The sequence below is a fragment of the Glycine max genome, chromosome 6, assembly GCF_000004515.6.
Source record: "Glycine max cultivar Williams 82 chromosome 6, Glycine_max_v4.0, whole genome shotgun sequence".
NCBI lineage: Eukaryota > Viridiplantae > Streptophyta > Magnoliopsida > Fabales > Fabaceae > Glycine > Glycine max.
The window spans coordinates 26005292-26023765 of record NC_038242.2 but is presented as its reverse complement, the minus strand read 5'-3'; the positions used below and the strand labels follow the sequence as shown (position 1 = coordinate 26023765).

The window sequence follows — 18474 nt, the reverse complement described above, 5'->3', positions numbered from 1 at the left end:
AAGCAACAGCCTTCTGGAGGAATATTCTGGAGGGCCCAAGTGGGCCTGGGTGCTATTTGCACCCCCATTTTTACTAAGTACACCCCCTTTTGCTGTTTTTTGGTGATTCTTTTTTCGTAAAGTTACGGAAACTTACGAATTTCGTAACGATACTTGTTTTCTTTCCGTAATGTTATGGAACCTTGCGGATTACATAATCATCCCCCTTTTGACTTACGGAATGTTACGGAACCTCACTTAATTATGCAACGATGCTTCCGTTTGATTTCCGGTGTGTCACGGAAACTTACGGATTGTGCATCAATATTTTTTTGGTTTTTCGGCATGTCCTGGAATTTCACAAATTGCCTAATGATGGATGCCAAGCACCTCACAAGGACCAAAGAAAGGTCGCATGTCATCAAGCAAAGGTCCCCGGACGAAATTAGGGTATGACAAAACTGAATCAGAAGAACTTTTCAAGGCTTGTAGTGAGGCTTGGCTACAAAAATTCATTGGTTTTTCTAGGATTCAAAGGCTTAGATTCTAAGAGAGCACAAATCCTAGACTTATCCAAGTGATCTTTTTAATACAATTAACTTGCTCACTAGTGTAGAAGCAAGCTTTATGATGAATCAAGATTGATTCAAGGAGTTTTGATGATAACAAAGATGATGACAAAAAGCTCAAAAGTCAAGATCACTTCATGATAACAAAGATGATGACATTCAAGAATGAGTTCAAGATTGAGTCAAGAACACTTCAAGGATCAAGAATCAAGTTCAAGATTCAAGACTCATAGATTCAAGAATCAAGAGAAGACTTAATCAAGATAAGTATTAAAAAGTTTTTCAAAACATTGAGTAGCACAAGAAGTTTTTTACAAAATCATTACCAAAGAGTTTTACTCTCTAGTAATCGATTAACAGATTATAGTAATCAATTACCAATGGTTTTAAAATGTTAAGATTTTCAAAATTCAAAATGAAGAGTCACATCTGTTGATGTGTAATCGATTACACCTTTATGGTAATCGATTACCAGTGACTGTTTTCAAAAAATTCATTTCCAAAAGTCACATTTCTTCAAGTGACTTGTTTCTGAAGATTCTTTCAAAAGTCATAACTTTTTAAGTAATTAGTTTTAAAGGAATTGCAAAGAGTTAAAAGTTTTGACTTGAGTCATCAAGAAACTATAAATATGTGACCTTGACATGAAACATTAAGGAACAACCACATTCATATCAATCATCTCTTTCAATCATTCTATCTTTCAATCTATCTTTCAACATCTTCTTTCATTTCTTTCAGAACTTTCTGGTTTCATCTTCTCTTCATCTATTTGTCTTCTTCTTCCCTACACTCTTTATTGTCCGCTGTGCACTTTAATTATTGTTTTTACCTTTGGTAATATTAAGAAGGATAAATTTTTAATTAGTAATGGTCATTAATAATTAATTCAACCCCCCCTTCTTAATTATTCCAAGGCCACTTGATCCAACAAGTGGTATCAGAGCACGTATCTTGTAGAAAGTTTAACCACTTCAAGATTCATGGCCTCTTCTAATTCTTTGTTTCCTGAAGGAAATTCCATCCATAGGCCACCAATCTTCAATGGTGAGGGTTACCACTATTGGAAAACCCGTATGCAGATTTTCATTGAAGTTGTAGATTTAAACATTTGGGAAGCAATAGAAATAGGACCATACATACCCACTGTAATGTATGTAAGCACAAGCACCACAACACAAAAACCTAGAGATAAGTGGACAGAAGAAGATAGAAGAAGAATCCAGTATGATCTTAAAGCTAAAAACATTATTACTTCATCCTTAGGAATAGATGAGTATTTTAGAGTGTCAAATTGCACAAATGCCAAGGAGATGTGGGATACTCTCCAACTTACACATGAAGGAACCACTGATGTAAAAAGATCTAGAGTCAATACCCTTACACATGAGTATGAATTGTTTAGGATGAACCCTAATGAAAACATCCATAGCATGCAGAAAATATTTACGCATATAGTCAACCATCTTGCCTCTTTAGGAAAAATCTTTCCTAATGAAGATTTGATTAATAAAGTTTGAAGATGCTTAAGTAGGGAATGGCAGCCCAAGGTAACTGCTATTTGTAAAAGTAAAGATCTCTTTTCTATGTCTCTTGCTGCTCTGTTTGGAAAATTGCAGGAACATGAAATGGAACTCCAACGTCTTAATCAAAATGAAGAAATCAACAAAAAGAAGAGAAGTATAGCACTGAAAGCCTCATCATCAATACAAGAAGAAAATGAAGAAGAAGATTCAGATGATGAAGAAGATTTCTCACTCTTTGTGAAGAAGTTCCAGAAATTTGTCAAGAGAAAAAGAATAGAAAGGCGTAAGAACTTTAACCATGGAAGAAAATCACAAGAAGACTCTCAAGTCCTTAGATGTTACAAATGCAATCAACTTGGTCACATCAAAGCTAATTGTCCTTCAAATGAAGAATGGCCTAAGAAAAGTGATAAGAAAAGGTATGATGAAAGAAGAACCAATAAGGCCTACATTGCATGGGACGACAATGATTCATCCGATGGTTCAGAAAAGGAGATCAATCTTCTAACCAAGGATTATGAGAGTGATGAAAGCAACTCTCAAGAAGGTTAAACAAAGAGCAAAAGTATGACTTTCATCCTTGAAGATCTAGACATCTTAATCATGAAAAAGGTAATATCAAAACCATTCTCTTGTTAAAATATATTTTTAGTTGAAATTTTCCTTCAATTTATTTGATTATAATGACTAACAATTTTTTCATTACTTGCTTGTTTTTATTGTTTGAAATTATGAGTATGTGTTCTTGATTGAGTTTATCTTCTTTGCATGAAATCTTCATTCAAATATTTTGATAATATCTATAATCATTATTCTTCAATACTTGTGTTTGATTGCTTTGATATAATTGAATATCTACATATTTTAATGTTTTTGCATGATATAATATGTGAATTATTTGATTAAGATTCATTCATAAAGTATTTTTAATATATTTTTATTATAAAGTATTTTGATAACTATTCAAATTCCTTCTCCCCTAAAAAGTCAATAAGCTTTTATTTTCTGGCTAAAATAACCTCTGGTAATCGATTACCATATTAGTATAATCGATTACAGGCAGTTATTTTAGGCTATGTTGCTCTCTGGTATTCGATTACCATATCAGTGTAATCGATCACCACGCGTCCCTGCACCTATATATTCAAATTTCAAATTCTGAAATCTGCAACCCCTCTTCTTCTCGAAAACCCTCATCCCCAAAATCTTTCTTCAGCCATATCTCACTCATGTCTTGTCCAAATCAATCCCCACAAAGCCCAAACTTCATCTTTTTTCATTCTCTTTCATTTGAACTGATTAAAATTTGAAATAATCTTTTCAAATGGCGGAACCATCAAAGAAGCGAAAGGGTACTTCGAGTCAGAGTCAACGGCATTCCGAGACACAATAATCGCCGATTCCATCCTCTATTCCCTCTGCCTCATTGTTTTCATTCGAAGAACAGCGGATACGGTACACAAACCTCTTTTCATCTCGTTCCATTATTGATCCAAAAATTCATTGATATGGATTTATTTTCAAATGAGAGTTTTGAATGCATTCAAGCATTTGAAAACTTCAATCTTATTCCTTTCATGTCTTTAAAATTTCCTGTTTACTCTGAGTTAGTCAAAGCCTTCTATTCAAATCTTGAAATCCAAGAAGGCACTTTAATTTTTGAAGTTTATGGGATTAAAATGGTCATTGACCAATCCCTATTCTATGATCTAACTCAATTACCAAGTGAAGGTGTACCATTTGAAGGTACACTGATTGATGATTGGAAGTTTGACTTCTTTATGCATGATGCCTGCCGGTTGGTTTGCACCAACCAAGCGGATATGACCGGAAGGCTTCTTGCCGGTTCATTGGCTTTTGAGAGCCGCATCCTTCATTATCTCATAGTTCGTATCTTGCTTCCAAGATCTTCAAACCTTGCACAGGTTTTTGAAGAAGATCTTATTGTTATATGGGCTTTTCATAAAGGTCTACAAATTGATTGGGCACATCTTGTTAGATATCGCATGCATAAGGCATTGTGATTAAATGCTCCATTGCCATATCCCCACCTAGTCACCCTCTTCCTTCAACACTTTAACATCCCTCTTGATTCTGAACCTTATGTTCCAATCAAGAGATCCTTTCTAATAGGCGCTTCAGTCATTGCATCCTTTGGTTATCAAAAAGAGCATGATGGCTCTTGGGTGAAAAAGGGTGCTCAACATGTTGATGAAGAAGGACATGGTGGAGAAGATTCATCTCTTCTTCAAAAGATTTTGGATAGGTTCGATGGTCTTCAAACCTTTGTTGGTGAAAGGTTTGATACTTTGGAGTTACAAGTGGACATACGCTTCAATGAGATGGAGTCAAGAATCACCAAGGTCAAAGAAGATGTTTCTTATATTTGTTCAAGCTTTGATCTACCACCACCGTCGCCACCATCATCTTAGTTTTTCTCTTATTTAAATATTACTAGTACTTTGTTTTCCAGCCGTGTATTTGGCTATATTATTATGACATTTGAACAATTTAGTATTTCTTTATTTGCATGGTATGATTGAACAATTATGAATTGTGTTATATGACTATGTGGTTTTTATATATATTTGATCTAGTCATGTTTCTTGCTTCATGATTGGTTTATATTCTTTCATGATTGTCTTGTGAATGATTAGTAGTATATGTATGTTTCATACTTGTTACGCACTTTGGCTTTTTGTTGATGCCAAAGGGGAGAGAAATAGGGATTAAATCAAGAACTCACATAAGTAATTAACTTAATTTCAAATGAAGCATAAACTCAAAAACAAAGGGGGAGAATGGAAATTTGTGTGAGTGATCGACTAGGAAAAAGTGTGTGTGTGTGTTTCTTGATTTCAGAGTTGTCATCATCAAATAGGGGGAGATTATAGAAGCAAGCTTTAAGATGAATCAAGATTGATTCAAGGAGTTTTGATGATAACAAAAATGATGACAAAAAGCTCAAAAGTCAAGATCACTTCATGATAACAAAGATGATGACATTCAAGAATGAGTTCAAGATTGAGTCAAGAACACTTCAAGGATCAAGAGGAAATTTGATTTCAAGAATCAAGAATCAAGACTCAAAGATTCAAGAATCAAGAGAAGACTTAATCAAGATAAGTATTAAATTTTTTTTCAAAACATTGAGTAGCACAAGAAGTTTTTTACAAAATCATACCAAAGAGTTTTACTCTCTAGTAATCGATTAACAGATTATAGTAATCGATTACCAATGGTTTTAAAATGTTAAGATTTTCAAAATTCAAAAATGAAGAGTCACATCTGTTGATGTGTAATCGATTACACCTTTATGGTAATCGATTACCAGTGACTGTTTTCAAAAAAATCATTCCCAAAAGTCACATTTCTTCAAGTGACTTGTTTTTGAAGATTCTTTCAAAAGTCATAACTTTTTAAGTAATTAGTTTTAAAGGAATTGCCAAGAGTTACAAGTTTTAACTTGAGTCATCAAGAAACTATAAATATGTGACCTTGACATGAAACATTAAGGAACAACCACATTCATATCAATCATCTCTTTCAATCATTCTATCTTTCAATCTATCTTTCAACATCTTCTTTCATTTCTTTCAGAACTTTCTAGTTCCATCTTCTCTTCATCTTTCTAAAAGTTTTTGTTCAAAACTTTCTCTTCCAAGAAAAGTTCTTTGTTCAAAAACTTGTGCTATTCATCTTTTTAATTCCCTTCTCCCTTTGCCAAAAAGAATTCGCCAAGGACTAACCGCCTGGATTCTTTTTGTGTCTCTCTTTTCCCTTTTCCAAAAGAACGAAGGACTAAGCGCCTGAATTCTTTTGTGTCTCCCTTCTCCCTTGTAAAAGAATTCAAAACGACATAGTCTGAGAATTCTTTTGATTCTTCCCTTTCCCTAAAACCAAAGATTTCAAAGGACTAACCGCCTGAGAATTCTTTTGTTTCCCCTTCACAAAGTTTCGAAGGACTAACCACCTAAGAACTTTGTCTTAACACATTGGAGGGTACATCCTTTGTGGTACAAGTAGAGGGTACATCTACTTGGGTTGTTGTGACTGAGAACAAAAGAGGGTACATCTCTTGTGGATCAGTTTTAGTAGAGGGTACATCCACTAGGTTGTTCAAAGAGAACAAGGGAGGGTACATCCCTTGTTGATCTTTGCTTGTAAAAGGATTTTTACAAGGTTGAAAAGAAATCTCAAGGACCACAAGTCGCTTGAGGACTGGATATGATGCAATCCTACCCCGTAAGAGCATTGGATAGAAAACTCCAAGTAGATTGGGCCAGAGATGCAAGAAAAGGCCCTAGGGTTCTTATGAGCCTTAGGGTAGATTTCGGGCCCATGGGCTAAGTATGAGCCCACTTATCTTTGTAAATATTAGATTAAGGTTTTATTATTTTTGGGCCTTGTATTTAGGGCTCCATAATGTAGGTAGGGTACCCTAGAAATATAGGATTTTTCAGCCCTTGTATTTTAGGGCACCTAGACTAGTTTTTGTATTAGGGGTAGTTTTGTAATTTCACATGCACTAAGTGGATATTTGATGTGTGTGGTTGGAAATAAATTTAATTGAATTGGTAGAAGCCCAATCCAATTAAATTTTAGAGGGGGAGGTGAGCATTTGCTTACTACACCCTATTGCCACATCATATAGTCACACTTTGTGCATGTCCTTCATGCTTTTCATGCCTCATGACACCTAAGCACACTTAGTGGAGAATCTTGGAATTGATCTTGGATTAGTGGGATGAACCATAACTAAAATTCACTAATCATAATTAGTGAAATTTTGGCTCCAAAGTTTGGCTCCAGAAATTCAATTTCAAATTCAAGTGAAATTTTGGTGCTGTTTAGAGTAGATTCAAAAAAAAAATAAACCGATTAAATCTTAGATCTACACTTGTTCTTGCATTTCTATGGTTCAAATTTTGTAGATCTACTCTTGAATCATGTTTTTGTGTTGATTTTAGGTTCTATCATTTTTCATTCATAATATTCTTGTGCTGAACCTTAGATCTAAATTTTCTTCCAAAATATTGATTAGAAAAAAAAAACACAAAAATCTAAGTGTAAATCACTTAATCCATGTTGTCTTAGAGTCATGTTTAGTCATAGTAATTGTCACATTATGTTCTAGATACATTTGTTCTTGTATTCTTGTCATTCTTAGCCTATCTTTTGAATTTTGAGTCTAATTCATGCATGTTATTTAGTTCATAACATGTTCTAAATCAATTCCTAGAAGTAGTCTTGTTGTTGAACTCTTTTTTTTTTTTTTTGTTTTCTAAGTTTCATACATGATGCCTATGATGAAGTTGAGTTGTGGTGCTGAGTTGTGGCTGGATTTGTGAATCAAAATAAGTCTTAAGCTCTCTTGAATTGTGTTATTCAACATAATTGATTATAAGAAAACACAAATTGTAACTATCCAAGCCTTAAGCAACATAAACACTACTCTTGATTTCTAGGTTGAAATCGCTGGTGCTGGCAGCTTGAACATATGAACTTTTATAAATTACTGGGAATTGGTCACTACGTTTTTTGAGCTGAAACTTTTAATTATTTTTCTAGATATCTGGAACAAAATTATAAAAAAAGAACCAAGCAATTTGGATTAAGGGAAAAAATAAGAAAAATCTCACAAGTTGGCTGAAAAATCAGTGTCCAGGAAAAAAAAAAGAAAAGTGAAAGGAAAGTGTGCTTGTTGTTTTGGCTCAAAATTTGTTCTATAATTGGTGCCTATTTTATACCAATCCTAGTTCTGAAATTTCAATTGAAAATTATTGTGAAAACAAGTGCCAAAACTAGAGGTTTCTTGAGTCTTTTTTTTTAGAGTTTTTCTACTCTACTCTAGAGCCATTCTAGGTTTCTCTTTGAGTCCTAGCTTGCTTTTTTGTGCTTTTCATTGCTTTAATTGTTGAATAATCCTTGGAAATTTGTCTTGTTAAAACTCTATTGGTTTAGCTTTCATTTCATTTTTTTGTTCTTTGGTTATTGCTTGTCTCTTTGTTTCCTTGCTTGTGAGTTGCCATATAGGGAATTGGAAAGGAGGATTGGTGCCATATCTTGAAGAATTTGAGTCAAGAAGCAAGGGGCCAACCACCTTAAGAGCTATTGGACTAAGAAGCACTCCAAATTGAGTGAAATACTAAAGAGAGAATAGCCACCACAATTGAGGACTTTTTTTTTTTGTAATTTTGTAATTGGCAATTTGTTTTGCTTTCAAATTTTGTAACAAAAAGGCCTTTCATTGGAAGTAAGTTGGGAGCCTCCAATAGGTCACCCTACTTCCATTTGTGTGTAATAATTTTAGGCAATTTTCCCTTAGGATAGTGAGTGTTTTGTTGGGAACCTTAAATGAGGTCATCCAAACACTCTTAGGATCCACCTAGTTTGCATTTCTTGCACTTTAATTTCTTGCTTATTTTCATAGCTTATTTCCTTTACCCTCCATTGTCAAACCGCCTAGATAGCTTGCCTTTTACCAATTAGTTTTTACCTTATCTTTCACACCTCTTTTAGTGTTTATTTTGGCTAGTTTCAACCATAGTTTCTTTTACCTTTTTTTCAAACCCCCAACAAGAAAGAACCATAACTTAGGAACCAACATGAGTCTTCATTCTTCATCTAGTATTAATGGTGAGGGTTCTACTCCTAAGGACCCCTTGTATAAGATATTAGATGAGTTGAGATCCCTTAAGTTGTGGAAAGAAAAACAAGAGAGAAAAGAAAAAGGTAAAAATAGAGTGGAAGAAATAAATCAAGATGAAAGAGAGAAAATAAGAGAGGAAGAAAGAAGAAAAATAAGGAAAGAAATGAAAAGAGAAAAACATGTCTCCTATAGTAGTCATAACTCTTGCAAGAGCCTAAGTGAAGAACTTCGTGACTATTATGAAGGAAGGCATAGGTCACATCTTAGACCTCACTCCCATAGGAGAGAAAATGAAAGAAAGCCTCAAGAGGTTAACATTAAACTCCCATACTTCCATGGGAAGGACAATGTACAGGCTAATTTAGATTGGGAAATAAGGGTAGAGCAACAACTTAAAAGGAAGTCTACTTCAAAATCTTATGGCTCTCACTCTTATCCAAAGAAAGACCAAGGTCAAGGAATCTTAGGGGTGAGGCCTTCTAAGCCCAAAGATGATAAGGGGAAGACAATAGAAAAGCAACCCATTAAGGCTAGTATGCAAGAGAAGACTAGCTCCATGAAGTGCTTTAAATGTCTTGGAAGAGGACACATTACTTCTCAATGCCCCACCAAGAAAACCATGATTATGAGGGGCCAAGACATTAATAGTAGCCAAGATGAGGCTACTACTTCACCTTCCTCTAGTAAAAGTAAAGAAGCAAAAGGGGAAGAATCTAGTGAAGAGATCTACCCCCAAGAAGAAGGACAACCTTTAATGGTTAAGGAGGAGTGTAAGGAGGTAAGTGTCTCCTCCAAGAGGTTAGCTAAGAAGGAAAGACATTTTGAAATAAAGACAAATATTAAAGAAATTTCCCTTCTTAGACAACCTCCACATTTTCTCCTTTGTAAAAAGACACTTGTTAGCATTGCCACATCTCTTAGGCTTGAGTTTATTCCTCAAGTAAAGGAGTTGTTGGATGAGGGTTTGGTTCGCAAGAGATTAAATCCTTGTGCTTTGTTGGTGCCCAAAATAGGTATTATTAGGCACCAAATCCCTAAAATAGGTGGTGTGATGAATACTTTGGGTGGTGCAACACTCTTTTGTAAAATCACTCATGCACCCAACATCTTCATGATTTGTGTACATAGGGACTCATTAGGCAGGTTTGTTCTTATTTTTAGTTTCAATACAAACTTAGTCACTCATATGGGACACCTTAGGTTTGTCATACTTTTTGGTAGGAATAATCAACATGAAAATACAGAAAAAGGTATGTTCTATTGCTTTACTTTTCTTAATTTTTTAAATTGTGAGCAAGGGGTTCCCATGAACCCTAAGAGAATAAAGGTCAATCCTGAGTGGCCCGCTCCACCAAGTGTAAGAAAAATTTGGGGCTTCCAAGACTTAACAAACTTTTACAAAAGGTTTGCCCCATATTTTCCTATACTTGTAGCACCACTCATTGAGTTGGTGAGGAACCATGTTCCTTCATGGGAAGATGCCCAGGAAATGAGTTTTCAGACCTTACCTTACTTCAACATACTAAACACCACTAATACATATGTTTCAGTTCTTTTTACAGGTGTTGAGGAAAAAAGCCCAGAGTTTCAAGAACCTCGGGATTTGAGGTCAAATCCTTTTCAAGGGGGAGGGAATGATGCAATCCTACCCCGTAAGGGCATTGGATAGAAAACTCCAAGTAGATTGGGCCAGAGATGAAAGAGAAGGCCCTAGGGTTCTTATGAGCCTTAGGGTAGATTTCGGGCCCATGGGCTAAGTATGAGCCCACTTATCTTTGTAAATATTAGATTAAGGTTTTATTATTTCTGGGCCTTGTATTTAGGGCTCCATAATGTAGGTAGGGTACCCTAGAAATATAGGATTTTTCAGCCCTTGTATTTTAGGGCACCTAGACTAGTTTTTGTATTAGGGGTAGTTTTGTAATTTCACATGCACTAAGTGGATATTTGATGTGTGTGGTTGGAAATAAATTTAATTGAATTGGTAGAAGCCCAATCCAATTAAATTTTAGAGGGGGAGGTGAGCATTTGCTTACTACACCCTATTGCCACATCATATAGTCACACTTTGTGCATGTCCTTCATGCTTTTCATGCCTCATGACACCTAAGCACACTTAGTGGAGAATCTTGGAATTGATCTTGGATTAGTGGGCTGAACCATAACTAAAATTCACTAATCATAATTAGTGAAATTTTGGCTCCAGAAATTCAATTTCAAATTCAAGTGAAATTTGAATTTCCCTCCAATTTTGTGTGACACTTAGGCTATAAATAGAGGTCATGTGTGTGCATTTTTTTCAACTTTGATCATTTGAATATTAAACTTCAGATTTCAAAGCTCATTTGGAGCACAAAATTTCGTGCTCTTCTCTCCCTCTCCCTTCATTCATCTCCTTCTTCCTCCAAGCTCTTATCCATGGCCTCCTATGGTGGTGAGCTTCTTCTAGACTCATCTTCTCCTTGAAGTGGCGTCTCCTCTCTCTCTTCCTTCTCCATTCCGCTGCCATTCATCTTCCAAGGAGCAAAGGAATCCATTGATGAAGAAGATCCTAGGCCTACAAGCTCCAATGGAGCTTACATCAGGATGTAGGCACGGGTTGTTGCCGAACCAGTATAAAACTCTAGTGTTTGCCTTCTTCTTCCCTACACTCTTTATTTTCCCCTGTGCACTTTAATTATTGTTTTTACTTTTGGTAATATTAAGAAGGATAGATTTTTAATTAGTAAAGGTCATTAATAATTAATTCAACCCCCCTTCTTAATTATTCCAAGGCCACTTGATCCAACAACTAGATTTTCACTTTCATTTGCTTTTGACCTTATTACGTCAGCACACATTTCCTTTGATTGCTTTCATTTTCTTTCTTCTGTTTTTTTTTAACACACAACTTATGTGATGTGTGTGCTGATGCTTTATCTCTTTCTTTGCATCCCAATTAGTTCCACTCCCCCAAATTTGGGGTAAATTTGCCTTCAAGCATATGCTCTCCTAGAATCTAAACAAGGTATCTATAGATAATCATTCATGTTCAGGGTTCAATTATTGATAAAATCATTCAGCTCAAAAAGGGTGCAAAGGGTACAGTTATCATTCAAGGTAATCTTTTTGGTCAAAAGGCTTGTGTATGCACAATCATGGCCTTCATCGTGTCCTCATCTATACATTTCATTCTAAAATTCAGAGATTGATGCAAAGATTATTACTCACAACAAGTCGTTCACTCACAGTTTAAGTTCACACTCTCACCGTTTTTGGTTCAAGCTTCTCTTTCTTAATCAATCTGTCTACTGACTAACAATTCTAATTGCAAGTTCTCATTCTTGTTCTTTCTTTGTCTAACATACACACTTGCTCGAACTCATGAAAAGAAACATAGACTCCATCACAATCATGCATTCAATTCAAAACCAAATCATACACCAATTTTCATAAAAAGAAAAAATTGTTTTACTACCATGTCATCAAAATCAAGCCAAACTATTCCATATGCTTTAGAATGAGCAAACCAACTAACCATAAACAAAACTAGCAGTGTATATAAACATAAAAGAAAAATTGTACTGAACCCATAATCATAATAATAATAAACCAAAAAGCAAACAAAAAGCATCATCAGGAATTAACAACATCAATAGTGTTTTACCGGCTCTGGTCTCTGCAGATCTTCACACACAAATTCTCTCAAACTCTCTGGAACTTGGACCTTTTTCTCTCTAGAAAACCGTCACATGCAAAAGCTCCTTGAGCAAAATTGCTAAACTCCCTTCTCAAAATCTGATTTCAGGCTTAAATAAGTGGCTTTGTTCATGCTTGTGCGCTTAGTGCAATTCTGAACCGCTTAGCGCGCATTAGTGAATTTTGGCTTAGCGTGACTTTTCTCGCTCAGCGGATGGACCGAAGCGGTGCGCTTATCGGGATGGCCCTTCGCTCAGCGAACAAGCACAACACATCCTTCTTCCAAATTCTTCCTTGCGCTTAGTCGAGGAATGTTGCGCTCAGCAGATGGCTCGCTAAGCCAACAAATTGGCTTAGCAAGAGGGTGAAAATGAGCACTTCAAAATTTGCCTAATTATCCCGAAATTGAGAGAAAATGATTATTAAATATACAAAATGGAAGTACTAAGTATTTATTACCTATCTTTAACAAAAAGTAATTATAACACTACAAAATAACCATAAATTGGAGGAGTTTGATACAATTTACACAAGTTTTATACACAAAAGTTAGTCGTATTCATCGACTAACAAAAACACAATTAGATTTTCTCTGACAGGGCTAGGTAGCTAATTGCATGCTTTTCCACAAGCATTTTCAACCTCAAATGTATGTGGTAAGATGGAATATATGGTGCTAGGTATAAAGAAAATATTTCATTAAGGTGTTGTTATCTATGGACCTACATAAAACTAAAGTTATTCAATAGTGCGGCTCACTATGATGTGCTTATGTAATGCCTGCATCATTAACAATTAGATTATGTTAAAATGGGTGTATACTATGTAGTTCATTAAAAAATGTCAGTGTGTGGTGGAGAAACTGTACATGCTAATAAGAGGATCCTCTGATGAGTGTTTGCGAGCTTTATCTGGATTTTACCTATGTTAAAATGATAAATATCTGAAATGCTAGCTTGTAAAATATCAATCTTGATTCTTGAGTAATTAGAGGAGCAAACATAGTTATCTTTTTCTTGTTTTTGGAATTAATTATGTGTATTTCAAGCCACTTTTTTATTTCCTAGTTAATTCTTTAATTAGCTATTTTTTGTTGTAAAATGCAACAGTTTTTGTTGAAATTAACTGGCTTCATTTTCTTATAATCATGACATTTATGTTCCATGTTGGATTCCAAGCTACTCTGGTAACTTGGCTTCTGAATGTAATGTTTCTTCTACTTTAATAAAAATAATCAGGTTATGATCAGTTTGCCATATCACAAAAAGGGCCCCAAGACACTACTGATGAACATTGCACCATCTTCTATGATAAGGACAAGGTATTAGATTGTTGAGTAGTATAACTAGTACAACTTTTTGAATTCAACATGTTGGAGAATAACTTGATTGATAGTTGTTAGTCTTTGCTTAAATGAAGGTAGGGCTTGTAGAAGGTGGAACCTTTTGGTTGTCTGAGTCTCCTTCTGTACCCAGAAACATGTCATGGGGTTCCAAATTTTGTTGCAATGCAACATGGGCTATATCCTTGTTTTTGATTATTTAGAAAAACCAATGCCAACTTCACTTTTTTTCAATTTTTTATTTTTAAGACACTAAGTTGAGAAAATTTTTGGTTATTTGACATGATGTCAACATATTTCAACTTAAAGGGGTTGAATTCCCAGGATTTTCATTTTAGATAGTGAATAAAAACATGGATAAGTTTAGTTCTCGAGTTCACAAAAAGAGCGCTTTACTCACATGGCAGCACATTGCATCCTTTCCTCCTAGCCTTCCAGTTGTGTACTTGGAGAATTCAACACGCAAAAGGAATCAACAACTAGACGCCTTCTTCTTGGAAGTTTGAGGTATTTTCTTAGTACATAAATTTTTACTTGATATGTATTTCTTACTAGTACCTCAAAGTTCAAATTTCTAGGATAAGTATAGATTATTTTCTATTGTTGAGATCTAACTTTGTGGTGCTTAATTTCAAAGTAGTTTTAATTTGAATAAGTCAAAATTATGATTGTGTTATTATAGATAAGTTATTTTCTGATTCTAGTTTCTAATTATCAACAACATCTCCTAAAATCAAGGGGTATTATCTTTTATTTAGTTCTCTCAATGTATTTAAATATGAGTTTCATTCAATAAAAATATAAGCTTTTATAGTTCCCAAATAGACTCTCACATTTCCTCTTTTGCTACTTCTCTGTTTTAAGTTTTCCTTATCCTAAAACTAAAACCAACAACTTTGTGCTATGAGCTTTTGTGTTCTTTTAATATGGATGGAAAAGTAGTGATTTATGTAAGTGTAACTATTTTACTATACAAGAAATGAAGTTGTCCAATGGTTTACTTTGATTGAATGCAAAGAGCATGGTGTAGTAGGGGACATGTGGGATGCATGGCCTTGTCCCCATGTAAGGAAAAATGTATCTTTAATCCACACTTATCATGGATTCAAGGGTACTGCTATGTGCTTCTACACTTCCATTCTAAGCATTATTCTACTATTGTGCCATTTACTAAGTGTTATTATTTGGTGTCGTTAGGTAACAAACAAGAGCTCTTGAAATCCTATAGTTAATTTTTTGAGCCCTTTGCCTTTGTTGGGATTGCCAAACATAGTATCATCACATTGATTGGGTTCTTTTTAGAGGTAGGTCTCTAATTCTAGCTTCATGTGAAATGGTGAATGATAACATTGATGGGTGTTATCCATCCTCCCATTAGCCTATATTTGTTGAGTTTATGCTTCCCCAAACAGTAAGGATGTTGGTACCACCTATGCAGTAGCATTAAAATTCTATTTTTCTATACTTTTTGGTTCTCCCTTGAGTAATTAATTATTACTATTAGCAATTTGTTTCCTACCTATGGAGATATATTGGTGGTTGTTTCCAACTTTCTATGATCAATGTCTTCTTATTAGCAAAATTATGTATCAACAATTCAACACATTGCCTCCATAGCTTGTCAATTGTGAGTTATTTGTGTGTCTTCTTTGTTTAATGAAATTTTTTCTTACCACCAAGCATGTGGACCAATTGGTGTGGGGTGTGTTGTGACATCCAGGAAAATTCTACCCGGAATTTTTGTAAACGGTGCATTTTGAATGATTATATATATATATATATATATATATATATATATATATATATATATATAAGTATTATTCAGTGTATATGCATATATATATATATATATATATATATATATATATATATATAAGTATTATTCAGTGTATATGCATATATGTTCTTGATAGAAGTAGGAATAGTGGGGGCAAGATAAGCGGGTTAGGCTAATTAAGGAAGAGAAATCCATAACTGGGAGGTTATGGGTTAATTCTTAATTAATTAGTCTAAAAATCATCGTTTTGCGTGCGACTTAAAACTTAACAAAACCAACCTCTGAACCACACTCGGGGTTTTATTCTGAGCGTTTTGATATATATATATTGACTACTTTCGAAAACTGGCCCTGACGGACGCAGAGAAACACGAGGAACTGGAATCAGAGAAATGACACGCAAACCGAGGTAGGATTTAAGCGTTTCAAAGGTCAGATTTTTTTCTCACTTTCTGTGGCTGTGTATGGGTCACAATCAAAAGAGAAAGTGGACCCTTTTTACTTCACTCAAATGGAGACATGTGGCATAGCTTAAATAAAATAATAAGAAAGGAGGAAAAAGGCTTTTTAAAACTAAAAAGCAACTCTCTCTCTCCTCACTCAGCCCAATTTCAGACAACCCTCTCTCTCCCTCTCCCTCACATTGCTTTTCTTTCTCCTTCATTCTCCATTGAAGCTCCAAACAAAGCTCCAACCTTTGGCCATCATTTCTGCTCCAAATCCCGAAAGGAGGGCATTTTCGGAGTCGTGAAGCGCATCTCTACGTGTGGGACTTCGAAATTTCAGGTTTGGGTGGACTTCTTTCCCTCTTGATTTTCGTGGGTATGGGGTTTTGGGAGATATGATGGGTATCTTTGCTAGGTTTCTGCTTCATGATAGTTATTTGTGAAGAAATTTGTTGAAAGCATGTTGAACTTGCCATGTTGGGATGAGTTATACATACCCATTTTGTTTTAGGGTTTTTATGATGATGCTTGTGATGCTTATGTGCTGAAATTGCTTATGGAAAACTGTTAGAGATGAAGGGTAGAATTAACCTAGGGTTAGAAGGTGAGAATGTGGTGTTATGAGTGGAAAAAGAGTGAGGCTTTGAGAGTTGGAAGGTTAAATCTGGATTCTGTGGTAAATGGAGGTTAGAGTGAGTTAATCCTAGCTTGAAATGTCTTTTAGGACTTATGAGAAAGCCTGGGCTGTGCTAGAGAGGAAAACAAATGACCAAAGTGAACAAAGAGCCATTTCTAGGGCAAATTTTGATTCGGTGAAATTTTAGGCGTAAATCCAGTCTGAACAAGTTTAAATTGATGTTATAGACTTGTGTGAGGTGAGAGTTTGCTTCAAATTTATCCCATTCTCAATTTCACTTCTCAAACCTAGAAAATCCATTAAATTGAGGGGTTTTGGACACCTAGATTTTGTGTTGCTGTGTTTTGAAGCTTGACTTTGGTTTAGACACGATTGATACATGATTTGGGACTTGTAGGATTTGATTTGGGCAAGATTGGAAGAGGGAAAGTGTGATTTTCGAAATCTGCACTTTATGCAGAATTTTGCTGTGAGATTGTGCAGCAGAATTTTGCATAAGTGTAGAAAAGTGCTATGTTTTGCTGGTTGTAGAAAGAGTAGTGCAGAATGAGTTCTAGATGTTTACTAGCAGATCCCAACGGTCAAAATGTAGGTTTATGTACTAGAGACTTCCAGTAAAAGTTTTGAGTCGATCCAACGGTTAACGAACTGAAACGAAGGAATTGTTACTGGGGTCTTTAAGTGAGAAAAGCTGTGATTTTGGTTGGTGTTTTGGGCAGAGTTTTCTGCCTTTGCCCTGTTTTCTTGGCTGTGATAGTTTGTGCTGTTTGAATGTTGTTTTACCTGGATGTTGGGGAAGCTTGGGAGGATTGATGGGGAACCGGTGTTGAGAGAAACGAGGATATGGGCTACGTGGGAGTACGTGAGCTCAGTTGGAGGTGGGCAACAGGGGATGGTGGGTTTATGCACGATTTGTGGATGTGGAAAAACTTGTTGTGCACCATCGCCCGACCGCCACCTAGTACCACATGTGATGGGTACCCCATAATCCTACAAGCTTGAGATGAGGAAGTGTTGAAGGGTGAAACTTCCAGCTTTTATTCGTTGACCACAGAGTGGTACCTGGAGATATGTCGCGGGGGTCAGGAGACCTTGGGGACGTCAGGTGGGGTGCTATTTCCGAAAACCAAGCTTGACCAATCCCGACCCAACCCGGGCATAGTCAGTCAGTGAGAACCTGTGATGTACCTAAGCAGGCGAGCTCCTGGCAGTCAACAGATAAAAGGAACTAAGACCACAAAGCAAGGAGGCTTGTGTGGTGGCTGGCCAGCTGTGGAACTTGATTGATATATGGGATGTGGCCTCTGGTAATCGATTACCAAGGGTGGGTAATCGATTACAAGGCTTAAAAATGAAGACAGGAGACTAAGATGGTCTATGGTAATCGATTACCAAGGGGTGTAATCGATTACCAGGCTTAAAAAGGGAAGTGGAAGATTGTGGAGGCCTCTGGTAATCGATTACCAGTCTGTGTAATCGATTACACAGAGGAATGGGTCACTGGTAATCGATTACCAGGTATGTGTAATCGATTACACAGTGCCTTTTTCAGGTTTTCATGTCCTGAAGCTGTGTAATTCGAGTTGGCCTCTGGTAATCGATTACCAAGGCTGTGTGTGGCGTCCCCAAAATAATGACTGGTTTAATAGTAATGATTTAAATAACAAAAACCATGGTAAATTTTCTTCTTCTTTTTCTTTTCATTTCTTTCTCTTTTCACAATAATTAGGTTTAGAAGGAAAAATCCTCACTATAGAGTCCTGAATGGCCAGTTCACAACTCTATTCGGAGTCATTTCTTTCTTACCACTCGAAATCTCTAAACTATTTGCTGTTTCAAAAGGAATAATGTACCAGCCATTACTTTAG

The 18474-nt window shown here is 35.7% G+C and overlaps 1 pseudogene; it reads left to right on the top strand.

The window, feature by feature from the left end:
- The first annotated feature begins 13065 nt into the window (after window positions 1-13065).
- Window positions 13066-15187, top strand: LOC100810250 (uncharacterized; annotated as a pseudogene).
- Window positions 15188-18474: the final 3287 nt, after the last annotated feature.